Here is a 23,075-nt window from a genome sequence, read left to right on the forward strand (position 1 = left end):
CACTGTCATCCTTCCCTTTCTTCCTTCGATTTCTACCTCCCTTTCTCTACTCTTGAAATGGCTAACCCCTTGTCTACATATTTTCCTTCAGTGGATTGTGTCCTTTGTGACTGACTACCAAATATACAATGGAAATGGTAGACAGCCAGCTAAAGTCGTGAAAGATGCCTTATCCTCATGTAATCGGATGAAATTCCCATGGGTATTTCACCAAGCAGAGGAGGTTGTTATCATTCTTGTTGAGATGATAATAAAGAGGTGTGATTTACTGCTTCAGTTGTTTCAAAGGTGTCATTCGAACCTAGGGGAGTGTGGTGCTCTTAAACAGACCTGGACAAAGCCTAAGAAAATAGTCAGGGCACATCTGTATCTGTAGTCAGGAGCATTAAAAAAAAACAAAGGCTTGATTATTTTAAAAACCTTGCACTTTTCTTTGATGAAAGGTGAAGATGTGGGTGCTTACCCACTGTGCAAATTAGGCTTTTTTGAGTCTTGATTCAGCAGTGTACATAAGCATTAATACCCACATGCGTATGTGTATATACTTACTAATTGCATATCTATATGCATTTTAAACATGTTAACATACACATTTAAGCACTTTTTGCGGATATCTAAGTGCTTTTTCTTCAGTACTGAATGAGCTACACTGGCTTTCAAAGTTAAATATGTACTCAAACTATCTTGTGGAAAGTATGGTTACTTTAGGTATCTAAGCCTGAGTTAGATATCTGTCTTTAGGCTACTAGGTTTACGCCTTTTGGCTTTTACCACTAGTGATAATCTATCCTGGACCTGATTTTGTGCAAAACATTGGCTAAGGGCCTGCATCACTTACTTGTTACTGCTTATGCCTACAGCGTTTTAATAATTCTACAGGTCCACCTCCTTCTGTATACCATGTAGGAAAAGTTATTACAGGTGGCTGCCTGAAGTTGGGAACTAGATCTGATATAATAATAAGAGAGGAATCCTCATTAAAAAAAAAAAAAAAAAAAAGACTTAAGAGCAGGCCTTTTATTACACTTTGCGACTCAGATTGTATTGAGTTTGTTATGAATTCTGCTGACACTTCTGCAAAGAGTCGAAGTGGTGCTGCATTGTGGTGATGGAAAAAAAATTGCAGATCTCTTTCATATCCACTACTTGGATGCCAAAAACGGCTAGTGCCAATGGCCATTCTTGCTTTAACATGTTACGGAGAGGAAATAGCTGCGGGGAGAATTAGAGGAGAGGGGAGAAATAGGCAGCTGGCTCATGGGTTAACTGTGAGATTCCTGCTAGCAAAGAATTTCTTTCTTCTTTCTGTATTGAAGCCCATGGGTGATAAAGCTGAAGTTCTACATCATAAATTCCCATTTGGACATTCAGTTTTGAGAACCTACATCCAGCATCCTTATCATTTTGAAGTTAAAGTCACAATCAGTAATGAAATCTGCTTGCTTTTCACACACTGAAATTAGCTTTGATTCTTTGCCTGAAACATATGTTTAAAAGGCAACATGCGCATACTGTGCACTGACCCTATCAAAGCAATAAATACCATTGAAGTCATTTTCCGAAGCTGCCTACAGCATTAGTTTATTTTTAATATGGTCCCTCTGAAGGAGTGGTGTAGGAAATACCTATGGGAGCTATTTCAATTGTCTGTCTGGGGTGAAGTCCCTATCTTGCCCTGCTGAAGAAGAAAGTAAGAGGGGATACTAATTTCCCTTTGTTGTTGTGAAAGATAATGTTTAATTCATTGGATTTAGTTCCTTTCTAAGGAAAATGGTATTCTGTTTGGGTGAGAAAAATGCTTCTTTGATACTTAGCATGATTTGAAGTGAGGGATGAGGGAGAGTCATACTGCTGTAACAGAGAATGGGGTTTAGTCTATGACAGTTTTCCTGATTCTTTATGATAGCTGTTTTAGCCTTTTTGCTTTGTGTTATTTGTCCTGCAGTGTTACCTGGAGAATCCTCCTGGCTCCAGAGTTTCCCTTCATGGAACAAGGAGGATATGGGCATGCACCAAATGACCAGTTCCAAACCAAACCCACTTGCACCGGCGAAGACTGTGGTCCCTAATGCAGGTGACAACCCACAGTATTTAATGATCAGGGGATTGTGCCAGGGTCACAGAGGAGTTTGGTGGCAGAGCTGGTGAGTGGGTTAGACCACAGGTTGGTTTCACACTCTGGAACCACACTTCTCATTTTAGCACCTTAAAATTACTCATCCTTCCCTACGTTTTGTTGTGCCAGAGCCACTGCAGGCTCAAACAAAGCATGCACCTAAGTGCATGAATTTTCTCTCCCTTGAATTTCAAGTAACATGACCACAGTTTAGATTTTACAAATCTGAAAGATTAGTCTGCTGGCAAAGGGAACACACTTTTTGTCACTCATGGTCACAATTAGAATGACAACAAGGCCAGACTCCTCCATTACTGCTCTTTAACACTGTCAGCACCAGCTTTACCAGAATTATCCTGTCTGAAGCATGAATGGACCTATTCATTTCTCACTTTGTTTGACCTAGGACTCTAGGAACTGTTTAATAGCATATAGGCTGTTTTCTCCTGTAAAGAAATGATTAAGTTAAAGACTGGGCTAAAAAATGTGCTCTCTTAGCCATGAAAGGTTAATTTTATGTTTGTTTGGACACATTTGTAGAGTAGTTGTGTTATGTACTGTGCTTCTAAATATTGTTTCATGCCATATAATGAGTTTGAAATCTGTTATGTTCCAGGGTTTGTATTTGTGTAGGAAGGAGAGAGAAGCATGCAGGAGAAGTATATAGTTTTAGGAATACACTTTGCTTCAATTTCTTGCATTTTATTATGGCCAAAGACAGAAAATACTCAAATCTCATGCTGAAGACACGTTTTAGAATGCAGTGGTTTTATTTTAAATAGGTCCCCAGAGAAGATGATCTCAGGCAGGGAAATTGCATGCAGTCTTTCCAAAGAGATAAGAATAATCATTGCATTTCTACTGTGCATTTCTGTAACCCTGTAAATATTATATAAATTGCAAGACGGAGATCATATTCAGTTGCTGACAGTGGAAATCTGGCCACCAGTGTGGTGAAACAGCAGTCTGACACAGGAATTTGGTTGCAAGTTAACCAAAAGCCATCTCGTTTTCTTACCTATAAATGAAGCAGATGCTCATGGGTATCAGGAGTCTTGTAAGCTGAAGTGAATCTTGCCTTGTAAGTGGTTTTCAGGAAACCATAAAAGGCAGACAAAATCCATCTGAAGTATAAATCTGAGACTAGACTGTGAGCTCCCTGTTCATGTAGCAGAGCCTTGCCCAGCTGAAACTGTTGTCACCATTGTGAGACCAGTGAAATTGCGAGGATCACTGGCAAAGTCATTCAGATGCTTCGTGGTAGCTGGGACCAGCTTATCAGTTTGATACAGTACATAATTACAGTTAGATCTTGAGCCCCCTGCTTATGAGCAGCTTTCCTAGCAAAGCTGATGGCATCAGCCATGCAGAATGACCCTGCTAGCCTGTGGAGGAAGGTCATCGTTAACTTGTCCTCAGTGTAAAAATGGCTAAAGAGATTCCTTCCTTTCATTAATTCCTCTGTAGAGCAGCTATTTTGTTCCACTGCAAGGCAGGCTTACCTGGCAAAGGTAGATTTTGATCTCTCATTGTCTTTTTGCCTAAGCCATCCTGGTCCTGAGGTTCACGTGAACACTTGTGGAAGTTTTAGAAATTGCTAGAAGTACCTTAGTCATCAATCATTCATGTAGAGCTGCAAGAAGTTCTGGGCATCACTAGGTAACCATCAATCACAACATAACAGAGCTGAGTGCAGCTTCACATTTCTTTGGAAAAGTCTGTTGAGTCATCATGTGGGAATTGCACAATGATGGAGCAGCTCCTCACACCCAGCTGCTGGTCCTGTGGCGGTGCAGAGCTCGTTGTGTTTGATACACCAACAGACTCACAACCAACCTGAAAACAAACTGCCCACCACTGAAAGTATCTCCTCTTCCTGGGTTAGGAGGACTACTTTTGTGCAACACTTAAAGAAAACAGAAACTATAAAATGGCCTATTTTATGGAACTGCTGGATATTTCCTCTGAAAAGTTAATTTTTGTCAATAGATCACCATTTTAAAAAATGTGTTTTGAAAATTGCTGATGTGGGAAGTATCCATTATTCAGGAAATTCTCTATTTTTTCAATGAAAACTAATGGAAAACTAGGTTAGTCTTCTATCTTGAAAGCCAAGCCCATGGTAAAATACGAGATTTTTAAAAATGAGATTTAAAAATCCAATGCTTATTATAAATCTAAATAAAATGTAAAAAAAAAATTATGGAAAAATTAGAAGAAAAGATTAATTGCACAGCCATCAAAATAAAAATATCTTCTTTTTTGTAAAGGCAGACTCCTCCTGCTACCTGATTCACAAGTCCCACATGGATTGGGTGATGATATGAGTCTTTGTTTTGTTTGTTTGTTTGTTTTGTTCCAGCTGGATTTATGAGCAGCTCTTTCGAAGGTAGACTTTGTTTTTATGGTGGGCTAGAGGGCTTAATACTCTGTTGCAAATTATCTTGATTGCACAATTTATGATGCTGTTTGATTTATTGTTAAGTAGAGTAGTAGTTACCAGGTTAATGTTGGTGTTTTATTTCTTCCTGCAGAGTTTACTCTTTATAGCATCCTTAATCAGAAAGCTGCTGCTTACTCCAGGACAGGTCCCTTACTGAATGAGCATAGTGTATGAAAGCCAACTCCCACAGAAACTGCAAAAGCCCAGGAAGTGATCTGGTCATTCCCAAACTTGACCAATTGCTCATTCCCTTCCCATTACTCCTTCCACCATCCCACCGCAGTACACAAAAGCTTTTGGAGATCCTCTGTGCTGTCGTTCAGGTAAGTATAGTCTGTAAAAGCTCTGTTGGCAGCCACCATTTGAGGACGGTTCCTGCTGAAGCCCATGAGAAAAAGACCCATGGGTTCTCTCCTGGCTTCTCAGAGCTGCAGTTCTAAATCCCCCCTCACCTAGTTGCTTGCTGAGTGCAACCAGTTGTTAGAGGAAACCCTACGCCCTAAGAAGAAAAGGAGAGGAACCATATTGCAACAGAACAAAAAAATTGAAATATATCATAGAAAAAGGAAAGGGAGAAAAATCCAAAGAAATCATGCCTAGACTGTCTGGCTTCTCCTTTGTCAGGATTAAGAGTGCTATCTTTAGGAATACACTTGTTGGGATAATGAAGATTGGGCATTTAGCAGCCTAAATAAAATCAGGTTCCTATTGCCACAGATGCATTTTTGTCTAGTGTCTGAGGCTTAGAAAAGGAGTGTTGCAGATTTTCCTCACCCATTCATAGCAAGCATCTAAATGCTGATCTTTCTGAAAAAAAAAAGGAGAAAAAAAAAAAAAAAGAAAAGAAGAAACAGAAAAATTAATTTCTTGTCAATTTGACCCACCATGGGTTTTTTTGCATTATTGATATATCTGTAATTTTCATCTGCCCTTTCTTCACCATGTATATTTATATATGTGTATTTTTTTCCACAAACCTGCAGTGCAGTGCAAAGCTAGATTTAAATATTTTCAGACTGACTGTACCCATCATTTGCATTCCACTGACTCATTCAGAGCAAAGACATCTGAGCAGAAATACAGCAGATAAAAGAGAAACCATTAATCCAGGGAAGATTACTGGCACAGAATCTTTATCCTGTATCCTCCCTGAAATGAGACAAAGATCTTACTATGTACATCCCTCTGGCTTAGCTTCAGAAAGTAAGCAATACAGTAGTGTAGACATGGTACTTTTTAAAGGCACATTACATTGGACTGAATGTACAGCCTTCTTACAGAGCTTACTACTGCTGAGGTGCTTTTACTGGTTGCTTTCTCAGAAGACTCTTCAGCACCCCAAAACTGCTTTTTTGGCTCATGTAATGGGTAAGGCAACACATCCTTTATCTACTCCTAAAAAGACAGTGTATGTCTTCTGGAGGATGGAGACTGTTCTGTAGCACATTGGTTATACGCATATTTTACAGGGTTCTTGCTGCTGCTGACACCTCATCTTGACGTGAGCTGTAAATGCCAGTTAGCTTTTAACAAGTCTAATAAGGCTAAAGCTTTCCAGATACTGGTGCTTCAGTTCTGGAAGGGGGGTGGGCTGAGGATGTTGAGCAGGCTTGCCCTTTTCAGGAGACACTCATTCCAGGTGACTTGGCATATTAGATTTCAGGTTGCGGCAAGCTTTTATCTCCCTTTGCTGCGAATGTGGCAGGCTGCAGTTGCTTTTCCATTCACTGGTTGTTTGTCTCTCTCCCTCTGTCTCTGTCTCTGCGATATTGATCTTCAGTTAAAAAGAGCTGAGATAGATAGAGCTTGGGAAGCATCCCTTTCTTCTCTGGCAATAGGTGGAAAACCCAGTTGCCATGTGATTACTGCACTGTCTCAGCTGCTACTGGTCATTGACCATCTCTTGCAGGAATATTTCCATGCCATAATAATAACAAAACCTACTGTAGTCAGTTAGGGGTTCCACCTAAAGCAGCCCAGAGGGTTAGATGGCTTTCTGGAGGTAGTTCCATGTGTTTGTGACCTTATCTTGCTATAGTTTGCATTCAGCTATGAAATTAAATTGCAGGAAATGATTCAGTTTCGAATCATTCTATTTAGACTGGCAGAAGCCAAAAACCCTCCTGTGAGTTACAACAATGTGGACTGTTATTCAGATGGGAAATGTAAATGCTTACGCATGCCTGATGAATTGGACCAGAAGTGCAAACTGTTCTGAAGCTTGGATTCTCAGCTTTTATTTCAGACAGTTTTGTTCCTTCAGAGCCTCTTGTTCAGGTGAAAAATGTTTTCCTTTTGTTGTTTCTGTGTAGGGTGAATGTATATTAAGACCTCTGGAAAATAGCTAGGCACAACAGGACTAAGACCTGGAGGAAGCTTGTTTCTAAACAATCCAGCATCCTCTTCCAGTTAAGAGCAGAAGAACATTTAAGTACATGGAAAAAAAAATTGCTGTTATGTCAAGTTAAGCTTACCAAGAGTAAACCATGATCTCTTTATTGTTTTAAACTGACAAAAAGTGAGGTCAGAAGCAAATCTTGTTTCTTCCATAATCCAGAGCCTAAGATCTACAATGACTTTTTTTTTTCCCTAATAATGTTCACATTATCCATTAAGGGTGATTTGATTTCAGGTGTCAGCCTAGAGGTCTGGGTAATAATCTTTCTCAGTATGAACCTCTTATTTATGGAGTAGTCTTTGCCTGGTTTTAACTGCACTTTCTTCTCCTGTATATATCAATTATCTCTCCCGCTCCTTTTTAGACTCTGTCACCTTGCCAGATATTGAAATAGGAAGGTTTATTTATTGCAAAGGATATGCAAAGAAAAAAAAAAGAAAAAAGGATATGTCTTTCGGTGTGCTCTCTTGCTCTTTATTGTTCCTTAGATTTGAAAGGCAAAAGTGCAGTTCTTGTAATCCTGTGAGTTCTTCACACTTCCTGCTAGAAGTGGCCCTTTTCTGCCTATCCTCTGGGCATTGCTTCGAGGGCCTGTGCCTTGCATGCTTCCTTTGAACCACAGCTGTTTGTTTTGCATTGTGCCACATTTGTTTAGAATTTGACCAAATGACATTATGGATGAGCGATGGGAGGAACAGCTTGCAAGAGAACTTCAAGTAATCTTAGATCAGCTAGTTGTCAGCTGCATTGTGTTACTATGCAGCATGCTCATTCCTCTTTTGATGTCTTTGCAGATGTTTTAAGCTTCATGTAAAAAAAAGAAAGTATTTGTACAGACACATTACCTCACCTGACATAGAGTCATTGTGCTGTATGCTTTACATACAGTAAAAAATTCTTCTCTGTTCCTCCTACGAACTAAGCATCTAAATGATCAAGACAGATAAAGCTTTGGAAGTGAAAGAGAGGTCCAAGGTCACCTCTGCAGGAAAGCAACAGAACACATCTCCCATTCTACAGTCAGGTGACAGTCTGTCCTGTCTCTTTTATAACAGTTTCGATAAGATGACATTTCACAAATCCAAGAAACAGACACTGCCCATTTCCATACTTGCAGGAAGAGTGTCTTCAACTGAGGAAGCCTGATTACAAAGTCTGCTGAGTATGTGAGAGAAAGAATGAAATATTGCACTTGCCACAGTCCTCATTCTTGTTCTTCTCTTCCATTATCTAAAGAAAATACGGTATGATCTTTGTTCCCTTCATTGCAAACAGTTTTCAAACTGGTGGAAGAGAAGTTGTGTGGAGTGGGACCAGGACTTTTTCCTTTTCTTTTTCTTCTTTTTCTTTTTCTTTTCTTTTTCTTTTTCTTTTTTGTGTATGTGTGTGTGTCACAGGTGCACATGCTTGTGAAATGTCTGATTTCTAGAAATCATCACATGCATAAAGTCAAACTTCTGGGCAAGTCTTTGCACATTGCAGGGCTGGGGCTGTTCATCACTTTCCACAGAAAAGAAAGTTTTCAAAGTCCTGCAGAAACCATCCTCTGGAGTTCCCATTATCTCACAAGGCATCCCAGAACAGTTTTGCAAAGCTGTGTAACCCTTTCAGCCCCACCCGTGAGGACAGATAAGGCTGAAGAAAAAGCTGCAACTTGGCAGCTTGCAGAGAAAGAGGAGCAAAGATCCTTCCTGCCTCATGGTGTAGAGATCACATCAATGCCAGGAGCTGCACTTGAGAACAAATGGAAGAATAACAGATCCCTGCATGTTGCCATGGAGCTCTTCTGTCTGGGCTTCAGGCATGCTGTAAAATACGATCCTGCTCTTTGTCCCTGTTTTAGGCAGTCCTAGTTAGTCTTGACAGCATTTCTACGGTCAGCAGTCACTATTATCCCCCCAAAACAAGTAGGTTAGTGGCAGCAGAGCCATCTCTAGGGCTTGCATCCCTTGACTCCTTGCTTGCACACTGGTTTCCAGACCACCATGCTCTGCTGCTTTTCCCCTCCCCAATCTTCCCAAGCAGTCCTCCACCACCACAGAGCTTAACACACAGAGAAAAGCTCTTTAAAAAAAAAAATTTGTCTTGGAGATAGCCAAGATTTTTTTTTTTTATAATTTGTTGATTTGCCAATTATACTTTACTAGGCTTCCCTCTCATGGTGCCTGTAACTTGACATTATGAACCTTCTTATTAAATCAAGTGCTTCCTGAACATTAGGTGGTAGAGTGGAGGAAGAACCAAACATGTTTTCAAGGGAAGCTAATACTGATAAGGTGTTGGCCGCTGGCTGTCCTGTTATTGTTAGAATGCACATTCACTCCCTTGAGTATAAAGCACCTTCTGATGGATCACTTCTTATATTGAAAAATGACAAGCATTAAGAACCCCATGCCACTTCATTACTAAAATATTTACTAGAGCATGCTTGCTTCCTCCCTCTGAAATTGCAGTGTATTTATAGGAGCATCCTGTAATGGAGCATCATGGTCTGAGCTCTGTTTTTTAAGAATAAGGCACTACTATGTGTGAAGGGGTGGGGCAGGGCTCTTCTGTTGTCCCCTCCTGTCAGCAGGTGTTGGAAGCCTGCAGGGAGCTGCAGGAGTTGATTGACTGGAGCAGATTCACTGTGGTATGTGAAGTGTGTTAAGTCCCTGCAGGGGATGGGAAAGGCTCACTGGGCTGAGGAATTTGGGGTCTGGGGTCTCTGTGGGAAATTGCCAGGAAGGACCAACTTTGGGTGAAAGGGGACTTTTAGGTATTTTTTTGTTATCATTAAAATGCCAAATCCTGGGAATCCATTGGCATGTAAACATTATAGGTCAGACCCTCAACTCATGTGCAGTGGCAGGTTAGCAGTATGCTCTTTGTAGCAGCTGGGAATCTGAGGCTGTTGGGTATGGGAAGATTCCTTCCCTGCTTCGTAGCTGTGAGTGTTAGAAATAAGGTCCCTTAGCTCCTGTCCAGAAAGCAAGAAGAATGGGAGATGGAGGTCACAGAAATGACAAGAGCAACTCTTGCAATCCAGTGTTGTCAGCACAAACGCAGCAATTGATTGAAAAGTGCCTGCTAACCAGGCAGCAAAGAGCACAATTAGAACTGAAATAGCAAGAGGGTCTATTTCAGAGTTTTATAACACCAGCTTGCACCACCCCACTAATTTTAAGTTCTGATGATTTTTCTGTCTGGGCTTGAGTCAGCTGGGGACCAAGAGCAATCTTGGACTGAAAGAAACTGTGTACCCAATGCAGGACTTCTCAGAGCTTCAGCTGTTGAGATGTACCATCATAAACACCCTAAAATTGAAAGACAATCCTCTGATCTACCTTGGGGATGAACAAGGACCACCACAGAGTCTGGCTGAGGACTGCTTAAGATTTGCTGGAAACCATGAGGTCAGCTGGACTCGCTAGGTCTCCTGCATCAGAAATACATAATGGAATTGGCCCAACCAAAAAGGTGTCTCAGGGCTCAAACTGGACAGGGTTTTAGGAAGTCATGATTAAGACTGGATGCAGGAGAACCTGTTAAGGCCTACCAGATGTGTGGGAACTCTGGGAAAGCTTGCTAATGTTGAAGGTCAGATGCTTGAGCTCTGACTGGAGAAATGAAAGCCTTTTAGACAGTCAAGGATGTCCTCACCTCCAAGGAATGTCATATGTGAGAAGCACAGCAGAAATTAGTAGATCTGGGGATCTGGTAGAGTAACAGCACTTAGGGACTTGGACTTCAAAGCAGGGTGAGCGGGCATGGGATGCCTGCTAGGGGACACAAATAAGTGCACCATCTGGGAACACTGGGCAGGAGATGTTGGCAGACAGGGGCAAAAGGTGACTTATCAACACACTGGTTCTGAATAGGAGGGAATGGTGTCTAGAAAAGAGAGCTCTTTGAAGATAGACTTGTGTTCTGTGTGTGCTAACATTAACTGTTTGAGGAACAGCTAATAGACCCCATGGGTAAATTCAATGTGTGAAGCTCCATGGCTTGGAGTGTCATTGATCACACTGCACAGCAGTTGTTTCATCTTTCACATGGATCTAGTCTGAGTCAAACCTTTTAATAAGCTGTTCAGCAAGGGGCACTCTGATCTCTTAATAAATATTAGCAGTGCAGTGCAATGTTGAATGGTCAGTTACCTGAAGGGTTGCTTTATCAAGTAAGAATGTATAAAAGAGGTTCTTGACTTCTTGTGTCATTGCTGAGGCTGGCATGATTGCTACAAGAATCACAGTGTTAACCCTGGATATATTCCAAGTTGAGTAAACAATAATTTTTGACCAACCGTGTTGGGGGCTGTATTTACAGAATGCTTGTCCTCATAGTGCTGAGTACAACATAAAAAAAATGGTATGTGTGCCCATAGCATTGACAATCTCAGTTGACTTTATGGGGAAATACAGACATGTAGTGCCCCAAATAATGGGATGATGAACAGAACTACCTCTTCATGTTCTTCTATTATTCCCTCACTCCCACCCAGAACTGCTTTTTCTCTGTTAAAAGGTAAAACTGTGCACCATTTTTCCTGTTGTGAATGGCTGCTGTATTTTAAGAAAGGATCTGAAATCTTCTACTGATTCAGTTGAATGTGACATTCTTTTGAAAATCAGTTCAAGTTCACTCCAGGGATAGCTGCCTCTCATAGTTAGGTGAAGGAGTAAGTGTGCTATTTAGTTTGCACAAGGGTGGCAGAAAGTAGACAAGGATTTGAGCACTGCTAACTCATGCTAAGTAGCCCTGCACCTTGCAATGTGAGAAGCCCTATTGAACTTCGAGGAGCTGCTTATGAATCAAGTCATAGCTTACTGTGAGCAGAGGTGACTGACTATATCCCTCATATTGTTGAGTTTTTTGGTGCTGAAGGCTCAGTATAAATGCAAACAATTACCACTATTATGCTGTTGTTGTTGCAGACATCTTTGCTTGGCAACAGGAGTTATTTCTAACTGGTTAATGTGTTTGGAGTTCCCTGAAGGTGTAATACGATACTGTTGTAAGTGAGCTCTATATATCTATTTGAAACTAACCAACCCAACTTAAGAATTAAATTTCTCATCCAGAAATCATTACTACAGTGGAATAGAGTTGTGGTAAAAGCAGTTCACGCTTCAGAAAAGGTCACATAAAATGTTCTTCAGTGCTGCATGATAGGTAGACAATACCATCTTACAATATCCAGTTCTCGAGTGGGTACTTTAGGAGCTTGCATTGCGTGGCTTATTCTACATCATGAAAAAAGGAGATCCAGTCATTTTATTCTGGAAAGCATTTTTCCCATCTCTTTGGCTGTCATATGTATTTAAGTGTAGTGCCCTCAAGGACAATGTGGTGGATCAGCATGCTAAGGGCTACGGTCTACAGCCTGTAGTTTTTCGTTTCACATTGGTTAAGAATGGTCCTCTTTGTTTCCATTTTGAACCACGGCTGAATTCTTACATGTTGTCTGATCTCAGTCTCAAATACCCAAGAGAATAGGCAGCTGTGAATCAACCCTCTGTGTGCTTTCTAGCAGGTAGTCTAGCAAAGAAGGCAGTATGCTTCTTCTTATTTCTTTAAATTGATAGGGATTTGAAGGAAAAGACTTTTATTAAAGTCTCATGAACGATTATTTTCTTCCTGCTGATGATTCTGAATTGCATGCAGAAATGTAAGAACCTTTTAAGAGCGCCTTATGGGTTTAAACCCAGTCCTTTAGATTTATAATTAAAGCTCGTTGTCTTTATGCTATCCTACACCTTATGAGAAGGATCACCTTTCTAATTACATGGTACCAGGAGGTCCGTCACATGCTTTCACTTAGTATTAAGGTACATAGTTGCTCTATTTTTTCTTCTCCTCCTCCTTCTTCCATACATTCTATATAATGTTTTGGAAATTTGACATCATGATTTTTTTTTTTTCTTCCAGGCCAGATGTTTCACCCTGCTATGTTAAGTCATCTTGACATACTGCCATGAAATGGAAACAACTGCTAGATTTAACATTGCTCCATATCTTTATTAAAAGGTACGTCTCATGCATCTTAATTCCCCATATACATTCTATCTTCCTCTCTCCTACTTCTCCCCCATTACACTTCTCTCTTTTCCTCCCTAAAGAAGGAGGCATATTAAAATTTCCTTGCTGTTCTGCCTGAGTAGTTAATGAGGTTCTAGATAGCATAATGAATATGCAGTCCTATTGATTCTCTGTGTGTGTGTGTGTGTGCGCGCGCGCGTGTGCGTTTGTGTGTGCATGTCTTTAATCACAGCTGGAATGCAAAATCAGGCTCCACCTTTCAACTCTATCTCCATCATGCTGAGAGAGTGAGAGAGAGCGAGACTGAGACTGCTAGACAGCTCGAAAGAGATTGCAGCTCAGATGTCCTGGAAAACAGCAAATCCCTCAGACCTGGCAGATTCCGTTACCATGAGAACTGCAGATATTTCCATTGTGATGGCTTGCTCTAGCAGCCATCTGTTACACCCATTTGATTAGGAAGTACAGTTCAGCTTGTATGGGATTTTCGCTGCACCTTATCCCATGGCAGTGTACAGAAACTCTTTTTATATGCTAAACTCAATGTTTTTAAAGTGCTGTAATTTACTGAGGCTGAAGGCATTTAATGAAATGCTAGAAGGAGGTCACTGAGGGACAGTATCTCTGAGAAGAAAGAAGCACATGAGATATATGAAAGGGATTAGTGTCCAGTATATAAATAAGATCAACCCAGAAATTAACTGTATTTAGCAATTCCTCATCCTTGCCAAGGAGAGGAGCTTGATATACAGACCTCATGAAGCCATAATAAAATTAGTAATTGCCTCCTGTTAGTTAATCCCACTCCATATATATTTATTGTATGCATGCAATAAATGCATGCAGCAAATGTATTTCAGGTCCTCTGGAAAAACGGGGAAGATGATGACTCTCTTCCCAAATGTCTGAAGTGGTGTGGTGTACAATGCACCAGTGTAATGACTGCACTGTATAATGATTAGATTAGCTCTAAAAATTTAATGGTGCTATTTGAATTTTCCTAGACACAGAACAACCTTAAACTTTCTTGAAGATTTTCTGTAATTTACTGATTAAAACAATTGTTTGGACTAGTTGAGTCCCTTGTTGTAAATTTGTGGTGAAGGAAACGGTAATGGCACATCAAATGGATATAAAAACAAAGGAGTCCCCTTCAATTAAAACTCTCCAGACATTCTTCCTAAGTGGCTGGCATTCCAGATTCAGGGTAATCTTATGCGTAGGGTAGTTGCCTGGAGTATCTTAAAATGACTAAAGGTCTTGTAAACTCACTGAAGCTAATTAAATGCTCCCACACTGAAATGAATTTCTGATTGCTGCTAAGGAGGCATTGAGGTCAGCTCCTCTTTTCATTGCCCACACTTTATGGCCAATGCCAGATACTAAATAAATCAGATCCTCAGAATCAGGGGCTCTGTGGTTTTGTTCCTCTTATATATTCTCCCACCCGGGTGAACATAATTCCTTATCCGTCTTCATCTCAGCATGAAAAGTTTTCTCTTCTATTGTTTTTCCTCACATAGCACCAGATTACCATGGAGAAGACTATGATATCATAAGAAATGAATGAGCATGTTTCTCACCATGGGTGAAATATACATTCCAGACCTAATAAAGTCAGAAATCATGTAATGGGCCTGGTAAAATGAGCTGCTGAGTTAGTGCAAATATAAATGGTTCTTCTTTAGGGCTCTACTTCAGCTAACTAAGTTCTTAGGCACTTTGCTGAGTATGGAGAGGCATAAGAACATGTTTAAGAGCTTTTCTGAACAGTATAGTTCTTTAAGTGCTTTGCTGAATCAGGGCCCCCAAATGTAAAAGAGAAAGTAGTTTCCCTTCCCCCTTATAATAAAATATTTTCTTGTTGATCATCTTTACAGCAAATTAGAATTTTCACTTCCTGCAGCTTCCCATCTCGCATAATCCTAGAGGCTGAGCCACAGAGAAGAGAGTCATTTTTTTTCTCTTTTTTTCAGACAGGGCACTTGTTTTATGAATGTGGTATCTGCCTTTGACAGGCAGCAGATGTATGGAAGCCCTGAAATCTGAAACAATAAATACCATTCAGAGTCTCACCACTGAACCTTCTTATAGTACTGCCTTTGTTAAATGAAACATTTACAGGAATACCATCCCCCCCCTTCCCACCCACCTTCAAGGCTAGGATCTGAACCATGTTTTTAAAGTAAAGGTTAAGTACCTGAGGCATGAACAGTTGACATACAAAAGAAACTAAAGTAAATTTATCATTCGTTTGCCAGCTACGAGGTGTGTTGAGGGCTTTTTCTTTCTCTTTGTAATGCATGAGAAAACAAACCTGGGAAGTGTATGCAAGGAATATTTCTCTTCTACGCTGGAATGTTAACATTTGCACCTTCTGACTTAATACTGTATATTTCTTCAGAGTCATCAATCTCATGAGAGTCATCTTGCCATCTGTACCAGCATTGCTCCAGGCTTCCATATGAAAGTCCAATCTGGTGGTATAAATACTGGATAATGAAGAGTAGGTGTTAAAGTTTCTGACTGGTTGGAAGATGAGTCTATGTCTATGAAGGATCTGAATTTGTGTGTTAAACAAACAAACAAACAGAATCTATGTTAGCATGGAAGTTCAACCAGAAAGAGCACGCATGTTTGTCCTCATGCCCTCTCTCACTCTCTGTGTTCTTTCTCAATTTTTTTCTTTATCTTTCTCTATTTAATAGAGTTCACCTAAGATCCAGAACAAGAATGTCCTCTGACCATCATGTTACACTTTGGAGACTACAAATAGGGGCAAGACGTTGACTTGCTGCAATGTAGGGTTCTTTTTTTCTTCCCTCTCCTTTTGCTCCAGGAAAGCTATAACTACATAGATTAGCAAAACTTTTGCAAGAATGGATGTAAAACAGATTTATCTCAGTGTCAGCTTTATCTGATCCATTTGGTCTTGCAGAGTTTGGATGGTTTCCTTTGTTACAATAACCAGCTTTCAAACATCTATATCCTTAGGGTATTAAATGTCAGCCTCTAGTGTACCATTCAAGGATAAAAGATTGACAATACTGAGGTACTTTTTTTCTTCTTTTTTTTTTCTTCTCCAGCACTGGCAGAGTCTTTACTCTGCACACCACTGCTGACCCCAGAAATGACCCACAGGAACTACTGGCGAAAGGAGTGAAAAGGTATTTCAGCTTATAGGCATTAGAAACTCTCTTCATTAATAGCCTTTTTGCAGACTTTTCAGATAGATTTCCTGTCATTGTGATGAGGATATATTTGTAATGAGGTCCCTTAAGTAAATGGCCAGTGGATAATTAATTGAACTAACTAGGACTTTCTGTACTGTATTTTTTTTTTTTTTTTTTTTTTTAGGCAGGGGGAAAGTCTTGCTGATGGTCTTGTGTCCTCTGTGCTGGATGTACAGCCCTTTGCCACCTGTTGGCCAAGACTTTCAGCCCTCATTCAAATAAAACTCTTAGGCACTCTGTTGAGAGGGATACATTTTTTGTTTTGGTTGGCATCAGAGCTGAAGAAAATGCACCCAGAAGATCAGGGACCAGCCATTAGCCTCTTTAAATGCAGCCAGCAGAACTGGTGTGCTCCGGATACAGCTAAAAATAAAGGGGGCCTGGAGTGTGCCGCTTGCTTTTCATTCTCTTGCTGGCTGAGCAGCAGGGACCGCATTGCTCCCCTTCTCTGTGCAAGTGGGTAGCTACCCTGAGCTTCTCTCTCCACAGCTCAGGAAGATGCAATGTCCTCTTCTATCCAAAGCTGCCAAATGCACCAAATACCAAGTTCGCCACACTGCTAATGTGTTGCTGAGCCAGATCTTGCTGGAAGAAGCAGCTCAGAAGACAACATTTGGGCCACATCAGGGTTGCACTGTTGGCAGCGAGTAAGGTAGTTAGAGAAAAATTTGGCATATTTATATCCTGATGTGTATTTTACTGTGTCCAATACTGATATGCACACTACTGATAGTATGACCGTAATTCTGGTTATAATACGGTTCACCTTGGCACTCCCATTGTGCATATTCTATTCTCCCAAATAAGTCACACCAGTGGAATTCTACAGTGAGGCTGAATTAGGCTTATTATTATATTTCAGTGTTAGATTACCCTCTTAGCACACTGGTCTCCAGCCCCTTTAATTAGAAGCTTGCAAACATGCATTCCATAAATAATTTCTGACCTTCACAGCTGGTTTTGAGGCAGCTATAGCTGATGTTTTTGAGCAAAGTCTCTTTCCTTCTCTCAGGGGTCTTCACTTTTTCAGTTTTGGAAATGCAATCATGACTTATTAACTTTGCAGTCATTGGGACATTTCTCAAAATGTAAAGAAAATTTCTTGAGGAACATGAACAATTTTTCTTTGCACACTGAAGAGTTTAAATTTTTACTCCAGTTATCAAAGAATATTGGTAACCACTTTTATTAACCAACTCACAAATAACTTAACAAAAGTGTGAAATAAAAAAAAAGTCTCATTTGAACCTTATGAATTCATATGTGAAAAAAAAAAAAAAAAGCTTGGAAAAGTAACTATGACTGTTGGCTAAGGAGCCATAATTTTCTCAGCAAACCAGCATCCATTATGGAGGTAAGGGAAGGATACTGAGGTGATGGCCAAATGCCTCTGAGATGTTGTTCCAACAATTCTGTGCATGTGTATTTAAATTTACTTGTCTCTGTATGGAGTTGAGTGTGTCCGCACATCAGCTGTTTTGAGGAATAAATGTGCTTTACTGCATCTTTCATTATTTTCTGTCAGAAAGGGTATGCCAAAACCAAGGACTCGTTTCTGGCAGCTTGGTCAGTTATATGGGGGTTTTTTTTTGTCCTCACAGTGATGGACATAAAGCATGAGCAGCGTGATCCTTGCCTCACTGATGCCACTGTAAATGAAGATGAGCTTTGCTGAAATAAGTGGAGTTAGCCTGCTGTTTAAAGCAAACTTAGGAGACTCAGATATTTGAGTGCTGTGTCAATGCTTCTATTTGGCACTTATAGTCTCCTCTGGACCAAGCCAACAAAAGAAAAAAATCCACTAAAAAAATGTCATGTAGGTGTCTAAATAGTTGCGTCTGAATTTCAGCTGTGGAAAGTTGTGGTCCCCTGTAATTACTGCTCTAGTCAAGATCTTTAGACACCAAGTGTCCTTACTCACACAGCAGCAGAACAACATACAGCACGTCTCCTCGCCTCCCATCCATCCCTGCCGAAGATGTGGTTGCCCTGATATTTTGCACTCTGTTAGACCTGTAGGTGCAGCTGGTGCAGCCCAAGAGTCCTGAGTATCATACCTGTATATAAATTTCTGACTTGCCAGTGACTATTATTTTAAGCATTTCCTCCAAGGCAAATGCGAAAGGGGCTTTAGTATGTAATGTGTGTTTAAGCCTGTCTCTCCCTTTAAGTCTTGAGATCAGTTATTTATGGGAAGCAGACATCTAGGCAATCTCACCCTTTTCTTCCATGTATTGAAGTCAGTGAAGGTTGCAATATTAATTGCTGCATCAGCCACTTTAAGATTTAATGTTTTTCCCCATTCTATAGGCAATGTATCTCTTGCATGATTTCCCACATAGTCTTCACTTTCACAGTCATCTGAATGATAAGCAACAATAATGTCTCTGGAAGTGATCCATAAATCACATTCAAATCCACGCATCCAAATGATCCTATTTTTAATCTCTAAACTACTGTAGTGTGTGCTTGCTAGTGCAGTTCAGTTGGAAGCATTATGTTCTCCACCTACATATTTCCTTCAAAACTGTGCTAATGCACCCCCAAATAAATAAATAAATAAATAAACGCAACCTGGAGCTTGAATAATAACATACAGAAAAACTATGGGCAATGAAGACCTCCCCAAATAAAATAAAGTACTTATATGCATTACAAATAACACAATGTTTTATCAGGATCTATAGAGGGAATATGAGTGGTCTTGGGTTTAGGTCATTGCATTAGAGAGCAGAGTACCTGAATTGTCTTTCTTGCTTTTCCACAGAGTCTCTGAATGACCTTGGACATGTTGTCCACAGCTAAAATATGCCTATGATCATACACCTGAGATATAAATATGTATTAATTATCAGTGTGAACACACCAATTCCACCTGTCCACATCACACTCTATTCAAAGCTGGAAATGGTAGACAAATCTAAAAATTCTAAACAAAGTTAACTGTAGAGGGTACGTAGATATAGCTGAGGGTTTAGCAGCATGTGGGAACCAATTGGCACTAAGCCAGAGATAGATAGTCTATCTAGTCTGACATCTTGCCACTAATTTCTTGTGCTGCAAGAAGTTCCAAGATTGAGGAAGTTCTAAATTAGGTAGGTAAGGGATGTCCTGTTTCTAAGGAAAGGTTTTTTTTAGGATCCTCAAACTACCTTTCAGACGGGAAGGGAGGTGATTTTGAGTTGTGTAATTTTTTAGGCTACTGTGATCTTCCTCTTGCCATTGAGGTCAATGACAGTGACTTGTGACTTCAGCAAAAGGAGTGGTGAGCCTTTTCTCATTAAGGAATTGGAATCTCACTGATGAAGAAATTTACATTATAATTTCTCAGGGAAGCCTGATTGGGCTGATGGTCAAGTAATATTGTTCCTCCAGAGGGTTACATCTGGTGTCTCCTTCTTCAATCTACAGGTCTGTTTTGCTGCTTTTGTAGAAAGAAGCCCTTTTCAACAAAGGTGGCAAGTTCAGTTTGATGTGTGGTGTCTGAGTGATGTCTGGAAACTCTTGCAGAAAAGAAGTTGAAGCTTTGGCTGTCATTCAGAGTCTGAAGTAGTTTCCATCTTACTAGCTTGGAAATTAGTTGGTGTGGTCTGGTTTCATTCAGTGTAGGCTGGATTATAGGTCCATTGACTAATGAATTTTTGGGGAAGTGAATAGCACCCAGCCCTTTTAAGCAGGAGAAAAGAATATGGTGTATTTGTGTAAAATGTGCAAAATTACTTCCTTTTAGACTGTGGACATGAAAGAAGTGAGTTTTGGATGCGTGTAGCCATAAAAAGGGAACAGCTTTTAACCAGGGACAACTGAGATTTCTGCAAAAGCTGCATCCTCTTTGGGCAGTCCTGCCAGTGCAGGGTTTCAAGGGGAAAGAGCAGCAGCGCTAATATTGTGCTCCCCCACAGCACAGCTGCTTGAACAGCACAGCCAGTAACTCTTGCTGAGTCCCCACTTTGTTGCTGTTTCACTGCATGAATTTCTGTCTCTTACCCAAGGGGCTACATGGTAGGGGAGAAAGAAGAGTGTTCCTTATCCACATCCATTTGCTGGCTGCTAATACAGGATATGTTAGTAGGCAGATTTGACCTGATCTTGTTTTGTATCAAAGGGTATAAATAGTTCCAGGACACTGTGTTTTTTTTCCTGGTTCATCATTTGTTGTGGTGGTCTTTATGGAGGTATTGCTGGGACAAATGAATTTTCTTCATTGTGGCTACAGCTGAAACTTCCTTTTCTTCCTTAGCTCCCCTCAGCCAGTCGATTGGGATCTTCTGAAGATGAAATCCAAAGTGGTGCCAAGCTTCACCCAGTTGACAGCTGTCATCCTGGTACAGGAACAGTTATGTCCCCTGTGGAGTTTTTTAGGGATCCCTTATACCCCTTGCCAGTTCCTGCTCCCATGCGTCTTGAAATCCACAGGCTCAGACTTGTGCCTGGCCATTTCCTTGCAGTTGGATACCTAAGGAGAAGGGAGAAAAGATATCTTCCATTATCCTTGCCCACATGTGGGTTAAAGCAGACTGTCCATCCCTTGCCTACATTTTGGGTGTTGCCTGCGGCTCTAGGGGAGGATGGGAAATAGGTAGCTCTGATTCTGCTGCTTCCACATATGACCATCACATGGCCCAAAGTAGCAGGTGCACGTCCCCTCCACTGCCAGGGCACCTCATTATGCAGATATCCCCCAAGGCACCCAGCCTCCATAGTGCTACCCAGGCTGGAGCGCTGCCTAATAACCTTGATCTTGACCTGAATGCTAGTGGACCTGTGACTTCAAAATGTTCTGTGCCCACTGCATATGTTTCTCTCAAGGTGTTTACTGTGGTTACTGGAGAGGTTTTTTTTCTCTCATGGAAGAAGCCATGACAGTATTTTTAGGTATAAATGAGATTCTCAGAACATCTGACTTGGGATGTTTTCAACTAAGTCATAGTTCTAGATAGCAAGGAAGTGTGTAATATCTGAAAGGATGTTGGTATTAGGCTGTATGTGAGACTTCTGTACACAGTCTCAGAACCAGTGCTGGACTTCCAGGCAAGCATGTGATGACAGTTCTGAGCCTCCATGTTTGGTATGTGCCTGAACTAAATCTGCAAACCGAACTGAGAAATTTAGTAAAATCTCAGAGTTTAAGCATTGCATCCACACTAGTGGGGGAATGGGAGCTATTCTCTTCAAAAAAGTTCTGACTTCTGCATTTTCAGACTCAGTGTTGACAGTATTGCAGAGTTTAATTGTTTAATTATTTGTTCTGTTGAAAGTAAATCAACATGAAAGTTTTCTAAGGGAAGAAGCTCTCTTAGTAATGTAAGTAGTTGGTTACCATTAGGGGTTAAAAAGGGGAAATGCTCCTTGATCAGGTAGTGCATACATTGCTTGACAGTATCTAAATTATTTATTCTAGCTTTTGATATGGGTTGCATCCAACATTAGCCAAGGTGGAGATTCTCAGCTGAATTCACATCAGACTTGTACCTTTCTCTAGCTTTCTTTTTTAACCAAATTCAGCCTTTGTGGAATTGCAGTGGGTGAGTGATCAAATTTTAATGCAAATAAGGCTTCATTTAGGAGCAAGTGTAAGCAAGTGTGGATCCAAACCAGATGCAATTTGGTGGATGTCTACACATCAGAAATAGGTGTCTGAGTGAGAATAAAAAGTTTTGGTTGAGCACACTGTAGAAGAAATGCCAATTGGGTTCCAAGTCCAGATGGAGACTCAAATCTCTCTAGGATACAGCTTTTTACAGGCCTAGAACATCTCAACATTGATAAGAGCATTGATGTGAATTTTCTGTGTATGTGCAAAGGAAGTTTTTCAGTGATTCTCATCCAATGTGCATGCAGACAAAATCTCTCTTTTGGCTGTTTGCTTTTGACTCCGCATTGGCAGCTCCCCTTTTCATCAGACAACACTGTAAAGACATGTGAGAATCCCCATGGAAATGACAGGTATCCTACAGTGCTTCCATCCTGCAAGTGAATCTGCTGTAGTTCCCTTCCACAGTGCTTATGGGTGGCAACATTTTCTTTCACCTTCACTCCTTTAGGGTAAATAAAAGCAACACTAACTATTGCAGAAAAACACATTCACCTCTAAATTATATATTTTTTTCAGGTTAAAAGTATGTAATTTCACAAGGAACACTCACGGACTCATCCTGCTGTGAAACCATTGCTCAATTTCTCTCAGCAGTGGTAAGGTGCCTACAATTCTTAAACTGCTGAATAGCCCCTGTGAAAGTCAGGGCACTGGTATTGTGGATGACAGCTGATGCTGGGATATTGGCACATGGCTCAGAATGCTGTAACAGTGTAGGATTTTGCTCCAGGGTTCCCAATGCTTGCGTAGTTCATGTATGTCAGGCTCCTGGTTAATCATAGCTTACTGTACAGTGAATGCATACTATTGACTTGACCAGTACCAAGCAGTTAATTTAAAAGAGATGACAGTGTCTCTTTTGACATCTTTCCCACCTTAAAATAACAAACCAAATGCTAATGGTTTGAACCCAACTTCTACTGTAAGTGTTAGGCAAGAAAGCAGGGAAGAAAGTGAATGAGAAGACTATTTATTTTAGAGATGAGGACCTGCGTAACAACAACAAAAAATATGCTTTCATGAGCAAAAAAGGGTGAAAAAGAACTGGAAAGATGGCCAGGATAACTTATAGAATATACAGTGAAAATAAATGCAGTTTAATAAATTTAAAGGCTGACTTGTATTTGGAGTTGAAGGTTTGAAAAGCAAACACCAATTTTTGTGGAAGATTTATAAGCAGGACACACTGCCAGTCAAAAGCAGAATAGTTGGAAGAAGAAAGATATTGTCGAGTCAAAGTGAGAGGCTTCGGCTCTGTTAGTTGTCCT

At 40.5% G+C, this 23,075-nt stretch overlaps 1 long non-coding RNA gene across 1 annotated transcript in view; it reads left to right on the top strand.

Moving 5' to 3' along the window:
- Window positions 1-16,539, top strand: part of LOC115337281 — a 60,751-nt gene extending 44,212 nt beyond the window's left edge. The window contains exons 2-3 of the long non-coding RNA XR_003922072.2: window positions 12,868-12,966; window positions 16,065-16,539. This is a non-coding gene — a long non-coding RNA (uncharacterized LOC115337281). The remainder of the gene's footprint in view (window positions 1-12,867; window positions 12,967-16,064) is intronic.
- The last annotated feature ends 6,536 nt before the right edge of the window (window positions 16,540-23,075 follow it).

Source organism: Aquila chrysaetos, chromosome Z (assembly GCF_900496995.4).
Source record: "Aquila chrysaetos chrysaetos chromosome Z, bAquChr1.4, whole genome shotgun sequence".
NCBI lineage: Eukaryota > Metazoa > Chordata > Aves > Accipitriformes > Accipitridae > Aquila > Aquila chrysaetos.